The sequence below is a fragment of the Psammomys obesus genome, unplaced genomic scaffold (genome assembly GCF_907164565.1).
Source record: "Psammomys obesus unplaced genomic scaffold, mPsaObe1.curated_primary_1811, whole genome shotgun sequence".
NCBI classification, from domain to species: Eukaryota; Metazoa; Chordata; class Mammalia; order Rodentia; family Muridae; genus Psammomys; species Psammomys obesus.
In genome coordinates, this window is record NW_026585686.1 from 454,716 (window position 1) to 474,499 (window position 19,784).

At 41.8% G+C, this 19,784-nt stretch overlaps 1 protein-coding gene across 1 annotated transcript in view; it reads right to left on the bottom strand.

Moving 5' to 3' along the window:
- Positions 1-19,364, bottom strand: part of Focad (focadhesin) — a 312,861-nt gene extending 293,497 nt beyond the window's left edge. Inside the window, exon 1 of the mRNA XM_055629496.1 lies at positions 19,325-19,364. The gene's annotated coding sequence lies outside the window, so the exon portion shown is untranslated. The remainder of the gene's footprint in view (positions 1-19,324) is intronic.
- Positions 19,365-19,784: the final 420 nt, after the last annotated feature.

Sequence of the window (19,784 nt, forward strand, 5' to 3'; positions counted from 1 at the left end):
GATCAAGATGGAAAATGAGTCTGTTACGTGAATTTATCATAAGTTTTACATGAATAGCTGCAGTTGACAGCTATTGTTTATCACAGCCAAGCTCTTGATCCGCTCTACATCACAGCCCTTTAAAAGCTCAAAGCAGTGCTTGCTGTATTTCCCACTAGGGTAAAAGGCATCTTAAACATATAATTACCCTACACAGTAACACTTACTAATCTTTTCTAAAAACAGCTAGCATTGTTCCTGGCAGGATTTGTTAGTAGGATTCTTGATAACCTGATACTGACTCACCTTCTGGATCATTCTGAACAGGAAATCCTGAGTAAATAGTTCTGCATTAACAGATAGCAAGCGGCATCAAGAGTTAGAAAAGGAGCTTGGAAAGAAATGCTCACACCCAAATTGTAAAGGACAGACTGTTGAATGCCTTTGAGTGACGTTAATTTAAGTTCACTTGTGTTTCAGGGTTTTGCTTGGTATTTTGTGTTTGCATGTCTGTCTGTCACTGGGGTGAACCTAGGGTCTCCAGCATGCTAAACATGCATTCTACTATGCACATCACCAACCCTCATATTCTTGAGAATGGTCCCACTCTGTAAAATGGTCCTGTGTAGCTTCCAGAGGTATGTACCTGCTGTGGTAAGGGATGAAAAGGACATCACCACTACCATCCCCACCCCTAGCCAACCAGATTAGCTGAACTAACCCTGGTTGATCAATGGAATGACGGTTATCAGCCAGACTGCCCTCACATACTTAGATTCTTCTGATTTGGGGGTAAAGGGGGATGCTATTTTTGTTCTTGAGGCAGAGTCTTACATATAACCCTGGCTGGCCTGGAAGTAACTATGTAGACAGGCTGGCCTCTAAGGTGACCTGCCTCTGCCCTCCCAAAAGCTGGGATTAAAGGTGTGTGCCACTAGGCCCAGTTCTCAGATTCTTTTTAAACAGAAGTTATAAAATAATACTGACTTTCTTATAAAAACTTAATTTCATAAATGTCTATGCCAAAACACACTATTTTAACATGTGTAGTCTTAATGAAACTAATGTGTTAGAAGTAAAAGATTCACGTGTTGTAGATTCATGTGTCGCCCCCCCCCCCCCATCCCTTCCTGGAGCTCTCCTTGTTACTTGGCCTCTCTGGGTCTACAGAGTGTAGCTTGGTTATCATTACTTAACAGCTAATATCTGCCTATAATTGAGTACATATCATGTTTGTCTTTCAGGGTTGCCTCACTCAGGATGATTTTTTTCCCTAGTTCTATGCATTTACCTGTAAGTTTCAAGATGTCGTTGTTTTTAACAGCTAAGTAATACTCCGATGTGTAATTGTACCACATTTTCTTTATCCATTCTTCAGTTGAGGGACATCTAGGTTGTTTCCATTTTCTGGCTATTATGAATAGTAGAGTTTGTGGGTAGACTAGAGGCAGATGGGGATGAAAACAGGAAGGATCAAAAGAGGAAGAGAAGGAAGGAGAGAGGCAGCTAGAATTGGAAGATATTAAGGGGCGACATAGAAACCTAGTGCAGTGGAAACTTGCTGGAACCTATGAGGGTAATCCTAGTAAGAACTCCTAATAATGGAGAAGGTGACCCTAGGGAGGGTCAGAAGGATACCGAGCCTGAACTACCCATCTTCTGCAACCAGGCAGGGTTGCCAGTGGTTGGACTGGGACACTAGTGCAGCCACAAAACCTTCAACATACAACCTGCCTTGCCTGAAAGATGTGCTGGGGCAATGGTGGCTCAGAGCTTGTGAGAGCAGCCAACCAATGGCTAGAGTAACTTGAGGGAGCCAATTCCTGACACTGCCTGGATGGCCGGGAACCAGAACCGGGAAAACCCAGGGACCTAGGGTAGAGCCAAACATAACTGGGAGGTAAAATCGATGAGACAATTCCTAATGATATTCTATTACACTCATAGACATCATCATCATCAGAGAAGCTTCCTTCAGCAGCTGATAGGAACAGATGTAGAGACCCACAACCGAACATTAGGAGGAACTCAGAGAATCCCAAGGAAGTAGGGAGAGGATTTTAGAAGCCAGCAGCAGAACAGCAAGAAAATAAGGTTCACAGAATCAATTAAGCAGGGCTCATAAGGACTCAAAGAGACTGAAGCTGCAATCACAGAGCCTGTATGGGTCTGCACTAAGTCCTCTGCATATATTGTGGTTATTTAGCTTGGGTTTTTTTTTGTGGGATTACTAAAAGTGAGAATGAGGGTATCTCTAACTCTTTTGCCTGCTCTTTAGAACCCTGATATGAGGGTTTGTTCCTAGTCTTATTGAACTTTGTTATGCCGTGTTCAGTTGACATTCTTGGGAGGCCTAACTCTTTTCTGTAGGGAAACAGAGAAGCATTGTATCTGGAGGAGCGGGAAACTGGAAGGAGTGGATGGAGGGGAGGCTGTAGTTGGGATGTATTGTATGACAGAAAAAATTTAAAAATTTTTAAAAACTAAAAAACAAAGTAAAAGACTAACTAGATGAAAGCCAAAAATAGGCCCAAACCTAAGCCACCCTACGAAAGTAAGCATTCTTCTAGCTGCTCCTGAGAGCAGAGCCTGGTATCCTGCATTACTCAGATATATCCACGGAGCAGCAAATTCTTGAGTTCTACTCACCTCTCGTTACAAAGTGAAGCAAGAATACTAAATGCCCAAGAGCAAGCAAGTTCTGCACAAAAGCATTTGCTAATTAAAAGGTAATTAGGATCAGGAGATCTCCAGGACCCATATGGTAGAACAGAACCAATTCCTGACAGCTGTCCTCAGACCTCCACGCGCAGAGTAATACCATAAGCAGCACACCTTTCCCAAAATCCCACCACCCCTGGGTAAATAAGTGTAAATTTATTGGGGGGTGGGTGTTTTTTGAGATGGGTCTATGTAGCCTTTTGGGTTTTGTTTTTGTTTTTTGAGACAGAGTCTATGTACCCTCGGCTGGCCTAAAACTAGATATGTAGACCAGGCTGGCCCAGAACTCAAGAGATCCAACTGCCTCTGTATTCCAAGTGCTGGAATTAAAGGCAGATGTTATCACAACTGGCTTAATAAATGTATTTTTTAAAGAAAAAACAAACAAACAAAGGAAGGTTTACAAAGACAAGAAAACCTGGTAACTTGAGTTTGAATCCCCAGAACCCAAGGAAAAGCTGGGTACAAAGGCGTGGAGAGACAGCTCAGCACTTCAGTTCAGTTGATCCATGTTAGGCAGCTTACAACTACCTGAATCTCCAGCTCCAGGGAATATAACACCCTCTCTGGACCCATCTAGCACCTGCAGTAATGTGCTCATGACCCAAAACAGACAAACACATATACCCTTGCTTTTTTAATAATAGAAATATATCCTTTAAAAGAAAGAAAGAGAGAGAGAGAAGAAAGGGAGGGAAAGAGGGAAGGAAGGAGAACGGGAGGGAGGAGACAGGAGACAGGAAGAGAGAGAGGGAAGGGAAAAGAATTGGCAGACCCAAGAGAGCAGCGTCAGATATTTTCCTGGGACCAGCAGCATACACACAGGGCTCCTATCCTACAGCCTTAGGCCACCCATCCGCCCAAACACACCATCTGTGGATACATTCTGAGACACACAGCAGATGGGCACGTGCGGTTCTTACCCCACAGCCTTAGGCCACCACCACCAAAGCCCACTTTCTGTGGATATCTTCCTGGAACCAGAGACTGGCAACTCTGACCTTGGGCGCCCACTCTCCCAGTCCTGTGGAGGGGACACATTCTGGTACTGTGGGGGACAGCCAGCACAGCACACAGCACAGAACACAGCAGAGCTGAGCTAGGTTTGGGACCCATTCCCCACCATTTAGGGAAGCCTGTGGGACACTGGAACAGTTCTAGGCAAAGAGATCTATCTGCCATGCCCCAGAAGCCTGGCTCACATAGGCCAGAATCAGCCAGCCCAGCGTAGAAAGAGAACCCAGTGGAGCTGAGCTAGGCACCTAACCAAAGTTCTATCTTCCTCCTCCCCAAGGAGGCCTGTGGGGCACTGGAGCAGCTCTAGGCTCAGAGATCTTTCTACCTGCTCCCCAGCACCCTAGCCCACCTGGATCGAAAACAACTTAGCCGGCACAGCCAGTGAACCCAGCAGAGCTGAGCCAGGCCTGGGATCCAAATCCCATCCTCCACCTACTTAAGGAAGCCTGTGGAACACTGGAGCAGTCTAAACTCAGAGATCTTTCCACCTGTGCCCCAGCTACCCAGGTCACAAACAGTAAGTCAGCAGAGACTGTGAATCCAGGGAGACTACTCAAGACTCCAGAGATAAGTGGATCCAGTCTGCAGTACAGGAACAATCAGTCAAGGCTACAGACAACCAGATGGCTAGAGGCCGGTGTAAGAATACAGGCAACAAAAACCAGAAAACAAAAAAAGCAAAAAAACAAAAATCATGGCTTCACCAAAATCTCCAAAAATCAATGGATATTCTATTGCAGCTGAAATACAGGAAAATGATCACAAATCTATAATTATGCAGTTATTTGAGGCACATAGAGAGGAAATGAACAAAAAAATGGAGGCACATATAGAGGTACATAAAGTGGAAATGAACAAAAAAAAAAATAGAGGCCATCTTGGACAGACAGGAATCCACATTCAAACAGATGAAGGAAATGGTTAAAGATAAGAAAACAGAATCAATAAGGAAAGCACAAACAGAGAAAACCCTGGAGTTGGAGAACTTAAGAGATCAAGAACCACAAAGGCAAGCACCACTAACAGAATACAAGAGATGGAAAAGAGAATCTCAGGCACTGAAGATACAATTGCAGAAAATGATACATTTCTCAAAGAAAAAATAAAATCAGAAAAGAAAAAGAAAAGAATTGAAAAGAAAAAGCTAGACACAATAGTTCAAGCATCTAATCCCAGAGCATCTTTACCCAAAAAATAAAAACAAGAGACAGGACACTCCTCAACTAACAGGCCAGCTAGCCTGGCATCCACAGCAGCTACCATGGAGAGAGACCCTCTCTCAAACAAGGTGGAACAGGACTGACACCCAAGGTTGTCCTCTGACACACACACAAATCATACATACATGTGAAAGAAATGCTAACAGACTGAAAAAATGAGAAAAGAAAAAGGACAAAGTAAATACACAAAGGAAATAAATAGGATTATTTCTGGATAAGAGGATGGTGGGGAGTTACATTCTATTACATTTGTCATTCTATTTGCTATGTTAATTTTTTCTTACAATAGGCATATATTCTCTTTTAAATTAAAATGGAGTTATTAATTATATTCAAATAAAAGCATAAGATAAATTACTTTACTCTCAATAAAAATCAGTGATCTTATTTACTCACTGGAAACCACAGTCTTTATCATCTGCATACGAGGCAGTTTAATCACAGCACCAAGGCTAAAAAAAATAAGTCTCATTTGATCCAATTACACCACTTATTAAGTACTATTTAATGAGGAAGTATCACCTTTGAGTTATTAGACGTTACAACAGTCCTGCAGAATTCCAAACAAGTAATCTAATGGAATTACATTTGGTTCTAAACTGTTTGTCAGAAGATTAATCATCTGCCTCTGGAAAAAAAAAAAAAAAATAAGTGTTCTTCCAGTGTGTTCAACATCCTCTATTCATTATAATCAGTAGAGGATACAAATTTTTAGTTGGCAAAACTTCAGCACAAAAGATTTCATTTGTATTAATTTTCCATTACACATCAATATAGTATCTACAAAGCCAAAGTTTTTTCCATTGGTTGGTAAGAATTGGGAAAGTCTTCACATATTTTAACCTTTGTCAAAGAATGAAGATAGGTCTTCGGAGAGGCAAGTCACTGGTTAGAGTGTGCACTGTTCTCTACAGGACCCAAGTTCAGTTCCCAGCACCCACACTGGGCAGCTCACAACCACCTGTAACTCCAGCTCTAAAAGACCTAACACCTCTGACCTTAGTGGGCACCCACAAGGCCACAATTAAAAAAAGAAATCTAGGGGAAAGGGTGGGGGAAGTCCTTCTATTATGTTGACATTTGGACAAACGTTTGAAGATCTAAGACAACAGTGTTGTTGGAGCAAGATGAGAAGTGGGTAGAAAGTGAAAGTGAAGAAAGCAGGAGTGAGGTTGCATTAGAGCGTAGAGGAATTCTGCTATGAGACATGTACATTTCTGCAACCATATCACAAGTACTAGAGTGTTTGAGGCAGAGACAGCATGTTTAACAGGCATTTTTTAAAAGAGTATCATGGCTTCTGTGGTCACTAAGCCACTAAAAAAAGGGGGGAAGAAAATGAGACCTGTTACGAGGTTACTTCAATAATACTGAAGAGGAGCTAGGACCATAGTGCAGTTGGCAGAGTAGTTACTAGCATTCATGAAGCCCCAGCAACTTATAAAGACTGGAAAGGGTGGTATATCCCTGTAATCCCAGCATGGAAAAGGTAGAAACAAGATAAACATAAGTTTAAGGTTTTCCTCAGCTACACAGTAGGTTTGAGTTAGGGGCCAGCCTGGACTACATGAGACCCTGGGAAAGAAGGAAAAAACAGAGAGAGGAGGGGAAGGAGGGAGGCTAGTTTGTTATACAGTTGTGAAGAACATAGAATATATAGAGAAGTTTATAGGTGAGGAAGTATATAGTGAAGAACTACAATTTAGATACATATTTTCATTTATGCTTTTATCTTTTCCTATATTATACTGAGGTTTGGTTGGATAGGTATGGTTGTTTAAAACTTTAATCCCAATAGTCAGGAGGCAGAAAAAATTTGAAGTTAAAGGCCAGACTGGCATGCATAAGCCAATCTTGATTCATTAAACAGATGTGCTTGTGTACAGATACATACATACATATTCTGAGGTAGCAAGATGATTCAGCAGGTTAAAATGCTTGCCATGAAAGTCTAGAGTTCCGAGTTTGATCCCTGGAACCCACCATGGAAGTAGAGAACTGATGCCTGGAAATTCTTTTCTAACTTACATAATCACCATGGCAACCACTGCCCCTCATAGCAATAATAATAATAATAATAATGTTTTTATTATATACACTTAATACATAAATATTCCGATATATGTATATGCTGTGAACTAGTCACTTCAATCAATCTAATTAACATTCCATCACCTCAGTTACCTGTGGTGATGCAGGTTCAGAACAGCTGAGATCTACTCTCACAAGATTCTAGTACACAACACAGCACGTCTTTTAACCATAAGATTATTCTGTGTATAAATGTGTGATATACGTGCGCTGGTGTGTACACACCAATGGACACAGAGGTCTGAGGAGGATGTCAGGCTCTCTGCCTTCTTCCTTGAGACAAGGGCTCTCAAGGAACACAAAGCTAGGCTGGCCTATCACCATCCCCCCACTGCCAGGATTACAGGGGTGTAGAACGACAAGTGGCTTTTTGCATGAGTGATGCTGTTTTGAACTCAAGACCTCATGCTCTGGGCAGCAAGCAATCCACTGAGTTGTCTCCCAGGTCCACAATACACTGTTTTTAACTACATCACCATTTACACATCAATTCTACACCAAGTCAAAGACTACAAGCTTTCAGTTGTAAGGTGAGTAAAGAAATTGATTTTTTTTTTTTTAATGTGGTTGGTGAACTGTTAGAGAAGAATAAGACAGAATCTATAAGCTATAGTTCACATAATGGGGGAAAAAAAGCAGAAATGATGCTGAAATGTAGACAACTAAGCAGTTATTCATCTGTTTTTAAAATAATGTAGTGACATGTGAGCCTCCTAAATCCTTAGAGTGTAATTTGTTTTTGTCCAGGTATGCAAGGATAGACTACATGGCAAAAGAATGCCAAGATTAGAGTACACAGCTTCATCTACAGAATGTAATTTGGAGCCAACCTTTGACTATGTACAACAAATGTTGGAATTTATAAGCTTAGCTGCACTCAGGAGTGACAGTAAACACATAAATAGCTCTTCTGCTTCTAACAACATCTGCCAAGTCCCATGTACTTTAGAATCCCTATAAAGCCTCACTAGCTCTCTAAGCCCTAGGTATCCCAGGCAGCTTTAAAACCCTATAAACTAGTAGGGCATGATGGAACACACCTATAATCCCAATGCTGGACTGGCAGAGACAAAGGATTACAAATTCAAGACCAGCATTACTTATACACCAAGACTGCAAAAACAAACACACATACACAGAGAGAGATTGGAAAATGGGCAAATGTATGATGGGTTATAGTGGATAAATGCTAAAGCTAGCTCAAGACTGACAAAATAATTTCGTGAAATTAAGGCCACTTACTACACTCCTTATTCGTGTAACATTTGAAACTTTCCACAGTAAGATGCTTTAAAGGATTAAAAAAAAAAAAAAATGGGCCTGGCATGGTGTTTCACAGTCCTCTATTGCTGGTGGAAGTGCAAACTTGTACTGCCACTACAGAAATCAGTATGGCAACTCCTCACATAAGTGGGAATTAATCTACCTCAAGACCCAGCTATACCACTCTTGTGTATATACCCAAAGAACACTCCAATCTACCACAAGGACATTTGCAGCTTTATTCATAATTGCCACAAACTGGGAACAACTTAGATGTCCCTCAACTGAAGAATTGATAAACAAAATGTGGTACAATTACACAACGAAGTATTACTCAGCTATTAAAAAAAAAAAAAAAAAAAAAAAAACATGAAATTTTCAGGCACATGGATGCATCTAAAAAAAATTTATCCTCAGTTAAATAAGCCAGACCCAGAAAGACAAATATAGTATGTGTTCACTTACATGTGTACATTAGCTATTAAGTAAATGATAATCGAACTAAAATCCACAGACCCAGAGAGGTTAGTTATAGAGGAATACTCTAGGAGGGATGCATGGATCTCCTTGTAAGGGGAAATAAGGATAGATTTTTGCAGGTGGACTGGGGGTGGGGGCTGGTGGAGACAGGAACAGAAGGAAATCAGGTGTTGGGGATAAGGGATAGAGAAAGAAAGAGTACAGGGAGAAACAGCTGGATCTGGGGAGAATTTGGAAGGTGGTGTGGAAACCTAGTTCAGAGGAAACTTCCTGGGATCTCTGAGGGTGATCCTAGTCAGGACTTCTAGTAATGGAAAATATGGAGTCTGAACTGGCCATCTCTTGCAGGCTTCCAGGGGCAGGACTGTGCTGCATTCGACTGAGTTTTCGGCCAAGGGAGGGTCCTGTGGAAATCCCTAAACAACCAAGGCTGATGCTAGGACAGAGAGGGTCGCTCTCCAAAAACTGACAGTAGAAGCCCAATTGCTGAGGGCAACATCCACATAGCTCATTGACTGAAGAGAAGTCAAGCTAGTGCCTTCATGGAGCCTTCACCCCTATGTTCTAGTCTTTTTGATGCTGAAGGTACTCTAGAGGATACGGAAAGAGAAACCTGGATACTGACCCAGCCACAAATCCTTTGCCCTTAAATCTATCTCACCTGAAAGATGTGGTGAAAAACTTGGGAAATGGCTAACCAAAGTTAGCCAGTCCAGTCCACGTGAAGGAACCCATGCCTGACACTGCCTAGATGACTAGGAACCAGAGACTGGATAGCCCAGAAACCTAGGTAGAACCAAACACAACTGGCATATCTGTGTGTTTGTGTGTGTGTGTGTGTGTGTGTGTGTGTGTATTCAATGAAATGAAATTATTCCAAATGCTATTCTTCTATACTCATAAATTAGTGCCTTGTCCAGTTATCAGAGAGGCTTCCTCCAGCAGATGGGAGTGGATGCAGAAAAAGAGTCTAACTTGTAGATCTCCATTGTGAGATCTCAGAGCTGGGAGAGTCCCATGGAAGAAGGTGCAGAAAGAGTGTATGAGTCATAGGAGGTGGAGGACACCAGGAGAACACTGCCTACTGAATCAGCTCAGCAGGGAGCATACACAGACTGAAGCAGAAAGCATGAGGACTATGAGGGTCTGCACCAGATCCTCAGTGTACGTATTGTGGTTGTTAGGTTGGTGTTTTTTGGGACTCCTAACAATGAGAGCAGGTATGTCCCTGACTCTTTATTCCTGCTGGGTTGCCTTGTCCAGCTTCTATGTGAGGGCTTTTGCCTTGTCTTATTGTATTTTGTCTTGTCATTTGGTTGTTGTCTCTTAAAGGCCTGCTCTTTTCTGAAGGGAGATAGAAAGGTGAGATGGGTGAGGGGTGGTTGGAACGAGACTGTATAGTGTGAGAGAAGAATCTATTTTCAATTTTTAAAAAACCGGGGGGAAAAACAACAGAAAAAAGAAAAAGAAAGAAAAGAAATTGGGCCTAGCATGGTGGCACACCTTTAATGATAGCACTTGGGAGGAGCAGTAGGTAGATCTCTGTGAGTTCAAGGCCAACCTGATCTACACAGCAAGCTCGAAACAGCTGGAGCTACACAATGAAACCCTACCTCAAAGAAAAGGGACAGAGGAAGCAACAGAAACAAAAGAAAATAAAAAGAAAAGAAAATGGACAGCAAGATAGCTCAGCAGGCTATCTTGCTTACCACCAGGGGTTTAATCCAAGGAGCCCTTCCACATGTAAAGGGAGAGAACAGTTCCCAAAAATTGTCCTCTGGTGTCTACGTTCATACTGTGATATGCGTGTACACCCTACTGCACAAGCACACATGTACATACACAGACACATACACACATACACACACACACACACACACACAAATAAATAAAAGTGGACCTTAAAAACTAGATGAGTAAAATAAGCAACTAAAAATGGTAAGATTTCAATATTCACTGTTTAAACAAATTATAATCATGTATCACTCTTCACTATGAATGAAGATTTCGTTAATGGCATGCAACAAAAGCAAAATGAGGCACTTAAGAAATTATAAATTTTATTCAGAATCATTCATTTTAAATGTTATGCTCATTATCATAATTTCATGATTCAAACTGATTTTATAAGATGATTATGCCATACATTAAAATTTAAAATACTTTAGCAAAACATACCTCATCTGATATTCTCAATTCTTACTTTTTGGTGGAAAAGATTCAACAGTTTAAAAAAGATTTGAAATTTTTCTACCCTATACTGTAGCCATTTCATATTAGCCATTTCGGGTTTTGATTTTGTGTTGGTATTGTTGTTATATTAGCTGGCTGGTGGGTTGGCTGGCTGAGATAGTCTTGGGTAGCTCAGGCTGGCTTGGAACTCCCAAATAGCCTAGGAGTAACCTTGAACTTCTGATCCTGTGCCTCTATCTCCTGACTGCTAGAACACTCCATCCCCATTATGTGGCACATGCCAGGCAAGGGCCCTATTAACTGAGCCAGAGCCCCAGCCACCATGCTTTGCTTTTCTGTTTTGACTCGGCTTGCTTTTTACAGAGCTATAGAATAACCCCACAGCCTGGCACATCCTAGGCAACTGTTTTCCCACTAAGCTAGAACTTGAGCCTTCAGCTTCCCCATAAACATGATTGATGCAGAGCATGAAGTGAAGCTTCTGCCCTGTGCCAAGAGCAAGTATCCAATGCAGTTAAAGAAGACCATGATACTTTTCTTGCAAAAGGTAAAGAGCCTTGGTGTAGAATTCTACCTAGGAGACCTTCAAAAAATTTAATAAAAATTCAAATTAAAAAGTGAGTTACAAAATACAGAAAGCCAAAAATGTCTTCACATGACAATTCACCATTAGTTCAAAGGCTTTTCCTTAAAACATGGAAGAGAAACCTGGGCCTTCAAAAAGTTTCAATACCAACGTATACATATATTTGATGTACAAATTCCTAGATGCCCACCTTGTGCCAGGCACTGGAGGAAGCACTGTGAGACAGAAGCTCTTGTTCTGCTAGATTACAATTGTAGGAGAGAAGGCAAGATAAGCCACAAGCAACTATGAAAATGGCTGCTATGCTTAATGTAACCACAAACAATAGAAGAGATGACACTAGGAAAGGGTTCCAGTTTTATAGAGGATGGGCAAGAAAAGGCTCTCTGACAGAGTTCACAATTGAAGTTGACAGGCTTAAAAGAGGTAATGGAACAGATCACAGTCTCTGAAGAGAGCTCCAGGCAGGGAAAAAAAGGGAAGACAAAAACCATGGTGAGAATATGCCTCATATGAATGAAGAGGACGCTCATTTAAAAATAATTGACTGAGGTGGAATTGCAGTAAAGTGGCCAAAAATGGGTCAGATCATAGCAAGCCTCTTAGGTGATTACAAAGACAGACTCTGTTCTTTTTGGGGGGCAGAAAGAAAAAGCCATTAGAGAATTTCAGGCAAAAGAAAAAAATAAAATAAAACACACACAAGATTTCTCTGACTGCTGTGCTCACAATAACTAGAAAGATAACGAAGCATCACCTACAACCCCAGCACTTGGGAGGCTAAGGCAGGAGGACTGCCATAAGTTCAAGGCCAGTCTATGATATAGAGCAAGACTTTGTCTCAAAAGACAACAAACATGGAACTATGGTTGGCAGAGAGTAGAGCTCGACGGTAGGAATGGTTGCCTAACATGGAAGATGTCCTGGAAAAGAGAAGAAAAGGAAGGGAAAGAGAGAAGGATGAAGGAAGAGGAAGAGAGCAGGCAATAGTCTTAACTGTCATAGCTATACACCCCTTTACAAAGTGACTGCTGCTTGGCCCATTTCAAAAGCAAACTAATTTTCCATCTTATGCACAAAATTTCAAGGCTTTTGGGATAAACTAGTGTGTGTGTGTGTGTGTGTGTGTGTGTGTGTGTGTGTGTGTGTGCGCGCGTGTGTGTGCGTGCGTGCGTGTTGGATGTAGAACTTTTTTTCTGGATACTAAAGGGTGAGATGAGATCACAGAGAGCCAGAGGTGGCATGTATGTGTGAGATTGTTACCCTGCGAATCCACAGGCAGTGAAATTAAAGGACATTTTTCTTCTTAAAAACTCTTTCTTCTTTTGGTTGCCTTAGACATGGTGTTTTATCACAGCAATAGAAAACTATAACACACTCCTCACATACAATAAGGCAGGCGTATTGCCATGAATCAGAGCTAAGTATCAGTAGCCTGACTCTAAATAAATAGGGACAGTGAGTGCCTCAGCATTAAAATTAAAATTGCTGCCAAGCCTGACAGCCTGAGTTCAAACTCCCAAATCCACAGTAGAAGAGAGCCAACTCCAGCAAAGTATCCTCTGACCTCCATACACATACCCTAGTGCATACACAGCATAATGAATAAGTTAGTAAATAAATTAAGTGTAATAAAACTTTTTAAACCAAATAAAGTGAGTTAAAGAAAAAAAAAACAAAAGGCAAACAATTGGACAAATAAGTATAGTTTTCGCCCTTAAGATATCTTTTTTTTTAACTTGAGACCTGTGTTACACAAGTTTTCCTACTATAACAGAAACAATAATGATTTGATGAAACTTGTCCAGGAGAAGTTTCCTCAAAACCAAGAATCACTGGAACTTCAAAGTTAGTAATAGGCTTCAGGGAAACTCTGCCACCTAAATGCCCAATCAGGGGTTCAGGGGTTTGTGTGTGTTTGTGTGTGTGTGTGTATACATGCCTACTCACATGCATGTGTTTGTACATGTGCATGTGTGAGAGATATGTGACTGTATGCAAATGTGCATGAAGGTATGTATGCATACATGTGTACATTCATGAAGGCCAGAGGTCCATGCTGGGCATCATCCTTCATCATTCTCTGCCTTAATTTCTGATGCAGGATCTCACCCCAGAGCTCATTAATTCGGCACAAGATCACACCAGCTTGCATGTGGGTGTTGGAGGTCCAAATGCAGGTCTTCATGATCGTGCAGCAGGCTTGTACTGACTGAGCCAACCCTTCAGGACACTTTAAAGATGTCTTCTTTCCACTAAACACTCCGCTCTCCTTCCCAACCTTTTGCACTCCAATACCAATGCTCTTTCTAATCCTTGAATCTTCGTAAGATGTTTCCCTATTTCAACAACCATCCATCCGTGGTGGCCCACATCAGAGATGAATCAACCTTCTGAATGTCAAGATCCAGGAAAAGTATTTCCACATCTCTTAGCCTCTCACCCTTTCCTTAGAGAGGATGGCATCCAAGTATCTCTCATGTTTTCTGACCACTACCTCCAGACACTCAAAAACTTCAGAAACCAAGATCACATGTTCACATGTCTACCTCTTCTCCACCTCTCCTCCCTCACAGTTATCAGCTGTATCAAGGTCCAGGTAGGTGAGGCACCCAAAACATCATTCTCGTTGTTGCATATGGCTTAAGCCCTATATATCCCATTCAGTACCCTAAATGCTTAAAGTCTAATATCTTTATAATAAGGCTATATCTCAATAATCCACTGTAAACTGAAAATATCCTATGTTTGAAAGTGTTTAATCCAGAGATGGAGAGATGGTTCAATGGTTGAGAGCACTAGCTGTTCTTCCCGAGTTTAATTCCCAGCTCCCACATAGTAGCTTACAACTGTCTGTAACTCCAGTTCCAAGGGATCCAATGTTTTCTTCTGGCCAAATTGGGCACTGTACCCATATAGTGCAAAGTCATACATGCAGACAAAACACCATACACATAAAATAAAAAACAAAGTTTTTTTTAAAACCCTTTTGTAAAAGCCTCTAATACAGGCTGAAAAGACGACTCTGTGGTTAAAAGTACAGTCTGTTCTTTCAGAGTATCTGGTTTTGGTTCCCAGCACCCATGTTAGTAGCCCGTATGTGCTCCATGGCATACCGTCCTGTACTTACACACAAACATGCATGCACATCCATACAAGACAAAAGCTCCACTTACTTAAGTTCTTCAAAACTCAATATAAAGCCTTTCCTCTATTTCTACTCACTATGTCTTAACAGTATATACTAGAAACTGAAGCTGTAGTTATGTAACCAAGGTCTGTTAAACAGTAAAATGTAAAGTAAATCTTGAAAGCAAACAGGCCAAAAAGAAACATTTTGTTGTTGTTGTTGTTGTTGTTGTTGTTGTTGTTTTTGTTTTTTCTGTTTTTGGAGACAGGATCTCTAATCATTAGAATGTAAGTTCTCTTCCTAGAACTATCCAGGTTGCCCTTAAAAACACAAAGATCTACCTCCCCTGCCTCCCAAGTGCTAGGATTCGAGAGAAAACAGGATACACCAGGATATAAAACTACTATAACACTCACAATTACAGCATTTACTCAACATGTTTATCAGCCAAATTAGCAAGTAATTTTTCAACTGTCTAAATAAAAATTGGAAGATATACTATGGAACACTAAAAAGAACTAAAATACTTAGTTTACATGCTTGGATGGAATGGTTCATTGGTCTCAAGGCAAGTGAAAAGATAAGTCATTTAAAAGATATATAAATATGTAATCCCAGCATTCAGGAGACAGTGGTAGGTGGATCCCTGTAAGTTTAAGGCCAGCCTGGTCCATACAGTGAGACTATATCTCAAAGAAAGGAAGAAACAATCAAAGAGCGAGGGAGAAGGGGAAAGAAGGATGGAGTATGCAGTTTGGATTCTCACCTTTTTTCTAAATAAATGCTTTCTCACCATAAACAAACAATGAGGAATTGTGCAGCTTTTTTATTTCTTTATTATAAAAGGGATGTGGGGGGAGGGTCTCACTATATTTGTGGCTTGCACCAAAATTCTGGGCTCAAGCAATCGTCTTCGCCTCAACTCCCTGAGTAACTCACCCAGGACTATAAGTACACATCACAGTTACCAGAGCTGTACAGACTTTAGAGTCAATGGCATGACAATCTTAAGACAGTCCTTGACTAAAATGGTCTGACTGGTTTCTTTTCAGTTTCACAATGGAGTGAGAGCAAGACACATTCAGTAGAAAGTGTACCTCAAATTTTGATTTTAATCTTTCCCTCAGCAACATATAGAACATGAGGTAAGAGGCTGGGCTCTTGAGGAAGCAGCAGCAAGCAACAGCTTCCAGTCAGCCACTGGATCACACCATAAACAGCCCATAGTCTACAGCATACTGTTGCTAAGCCATGACAATCGGTGAACTACACTAAATGGATTATGTGTGTGCACACAGATGCACATGTATATGTATGAGTATGCATGCATATGTGCCTGTGTACACGTACGGTTTGAGACAGGGTGTTTCGTTGGCCTGGATTTGGCCAAGTGGGCTAGGCAGGCTGGCAGACCACCAAGACTCAGGGATTCACCTTCCCTTCATTAGGATTATGACCACAGACCGCCACACCCAGATTCCTTTTAAACACAGGTTCTGGAGATCAGAGGTCCTCCAAACTGCAGCACCCATTCTACTAACAGAGCACCTCTCCAACACTATTAAGTGAATTCTTTTCATAATTTTTTTCATTCTTACTTTTTTTTGGCACATGTGTGTATGTATGTATATATGTATGTATGTATATATGTATGTATGTATGTATGAGTATTAGCATGTTTGTAGGTTGGGTATGAGTATATGTACATGTGTGTGTTAACACCAAGTGATTTCCTCAATCACTGTCCATTTTATTTATTGAGGTGAATTTTCTCACTGAACCCACAGCTGGTCAATTCCAGCTAGTCTAGACACGTGGCTTGCTCCAAGCATCTTCTGTCTCAGTTCTTGAATGTTGCAATTACAGGGACCCATTTATTTACCATTTACAGGGAAGCTAGAAAATCCAAACTCCAGTTTCCATCACAAGCACCTTATCCACTAAACCAGACAGGTTCTCATTATGTAGCACTAGCTTGCCTGAAACTCACTTTGTAGACCACGCTGGCCTCAAACACATAGAAAGCTACATGTCTTTGCCACACAATTACACATCATGCTCACTCTTCTTAAATGCATTTTTGATGTATAATGTTATCAACCTAGAGTAAGACTTGGGGGCTATAACCTTTTCGTAAGTTAAGTAAGTATGATCAAACTATTCAGATGCCTACAGAGACAGCTCAACAGTTAAGAGTACAAAACACTCTCCTAGAGTATTTAAGTATGGCTCCCACAGGTAGCTCAAAAATACCTGTAATTCCAAGATCCAGGGGAGCTGATGCCTCTGGCTTTCACAGCCACCTGGGCTCATGTAAACACACATTAATAATAATAACAACAACAATACTTTTTTTTTTTAAGTGCTCAAGCTACTGATTTCAATCCCAGCAAAATATAAACCAGAAAGAAAAGCACTTGCCTTAATTTCAGCACTATGTAGGTTGAGGCAAGAGAATCAGAAGTTCAAGGTCATTCTCATCTAAACAAATAATAAAACAAGCAAATACATGCCTACTCAGGCTAAATGAAAATGTAAGTTAGCAAAATGATACAAACCACAAATGCCACTGTCTTACTTTCAATGTGACTTTAAACAGATTAAAAACTTACTGGAACACACTTTAAACTGTTTTAATCTAATGTTTGAAAATTAATGGGATTTACATTTTGAAAAAGTTTGAAATCATTTAAATAGTAAACTGACAAACAACTGTCCAATTAGGTTAGTAATTTTTATTTCCCATGATGGAATGGTACATGTAAGCTTCACCCAATTTATTGCTATTTATGAATCACAGATTTAAAGTGACTTCTAAAGCTATGCTGTACTATATCATATGAAAGAGCTATAGATACTATACTTACTCCTGATAGTGGCTGTAATAGATTTATACCCCTAATATGAATTCAACTAACAGTTTATGGATGCTGTCAAAAGGTATCACAAGGCCCAGAATATCAAAATAATTACCTTTGAAATTACTTTATACTAGAAAAGGGTAAACTGTTCTATTTGTAATTACCATTAATCAATCATCACATGAAAAAATTATTACATCTCGACAGGTATTTTTTACTTTGAAGTAACAATTTATTTATTTTTGGATTATTAGTCCTCAACTAGAGCCATCAAGCAATTAAAATCCACCAAATCTAACATGATACAATAAATGTTTAAATATTTTTAATTAAAAAAGAAACAGAAAAAACTAAGCAAAATATAGACAGGGAAAGAATGTTAACTGTTAATAAGATTAACTTGATAAGTAAATAAGGCAAATATTTTGGCTATCACTTATTACCAAAGCAAGTCAACAGCTTTGAAATTGCATTTTTGTCCAGCTGTCTCTAGAGTACCTTTATTTGTAACTAAAAAGTTCACGACTATTACACTTCAAATTTTAGATGAGTCATGGTGCTTTCTTTGCAGAAACTGGATGTCAATCAAAATTGTATCCATGCCTTTGCTTGCTAGTCAAAAATGTTTGTGAACAGGATCACTTGTCACTAGAGCATAAAGTACGTAATCATAAAATACGTCATGTGTTTTTAATTCAGTTGGCTCCCAACTGCTAACACGGTACAGTAAATCTGTTGTATACACATCTCTCTTTGAACATTCCAAAATTACAGAATACTTGTAATCACATCCCTTTACTTTCCTCTGGGAAGCCCATCTGTCTGTGGTCTTCAGCGACAGTGACTAGGATTACCCCTCCGGACCAACGTGTGTTAAGGTTTATTAGAAGGTAAAAAACCTCTCAATGAGGTCCGAGAGAGCTCCATCTTTTGCATCTAAACCTCGACCCTGAATATGAACCACAACAGCAAAAAAACTTCCATCTCAAATCTTGTCAACTCAGACACTCAGGCATATTAACTGAAAGCAAAGGCAGGGAATGTCGATCAAGGGACCCATTTTTTTAAAAGTTTGCAATGAATGAGTGAATGGCTGCATTATGGAAAGGATGACTTCACTGAATCCCAAACCTCCAAACAAGGGGTCAGGGCACCATGGCCGAAACAATCTCGGAGTGCTACACCCCGGCAGGTGCCTGCAAACCTCCACCTAGCTGCTGGCCACTCAGGAGACCCACACATAAACCCTTCAGGGCCAGAGACCTCAGTCAGAAAACAGGCTCTGCTCACCCAAAAGCCTTTGCATTGAAGTGGACCTAACCTACAGCTGAGTCCCAGGGAATAGACAGTTAGCCCAGGCCAGACAGGAGGGCACCAGAATCCCTTGCGTTGCCCCAACTAGAGACCAGGTCAAGGAGAGGGAACAACTGAGGCAACCTGAGGCAGGTAAGGCAGACGGATCCTGCCGACCGATAGGGCCGCTAAACCTCTCCACAGCCAGCCGGCCCAGTCGCCGCCAACCCGGGAACTGCTCAAGGCCAGGTCCTCCCGGAGCCAGGCGCCCCGGCGGGCCAGCCGAAGGGGCAGCAGGTCAAATGCCCTGCCCGCCTCCCGCGCCGCCCCGGCCCTGCCGCCACACGCTCCGCCGCCCGCCTGCAGCCCAGCCCGCATCCTCCGGCTCCGGCCGCCATCGCCCCGGTGGCCGCGGCTGCAGGCGGCCCCCGTGCGGAGACTGCCCACCCGGCGACTGCCCGCGGACGGCCAGCTACGACGCATGGCTTACCTCACTTCTGCCACAGGCGCAGCCCGCACCGCTGCCTGACGTGGTCCGCGAGCCGCCTCCGCCGCCCGGGGGCGGGGCCTGAAGGAAACGGCCAATGAGAGACCGACGTCAAGGCTAGTCCCGCCTCCTCGGCCGGGGTGCCCGCCCCTCTCGCGCGCATGCGCCCCCAGGCTTAGGCGGCACACTGCAGCTGGACTGTGTGTAGCCGGAACCCAGCCCGGCAGTGGCAGTAGGGCAAGCCGAGCTTCATGCCGACTCTGTGAGGAGCAATATCAAAGGATCCTGTCTGTAGATGCCACTGCACAGAGCCAGGGGGTCCTGTTGACGTCCTGCGTCTGGGCAGCATTGGGAGATGCAGGATGCAGCTTCTCGACATTTGGAGATTTTGTAACGCGCGCGGGGGTTGGGGGATGGTGCTGATAAGCCAAAGGTTCAGAAATTTTAAAGCAGAGAGCCAGCT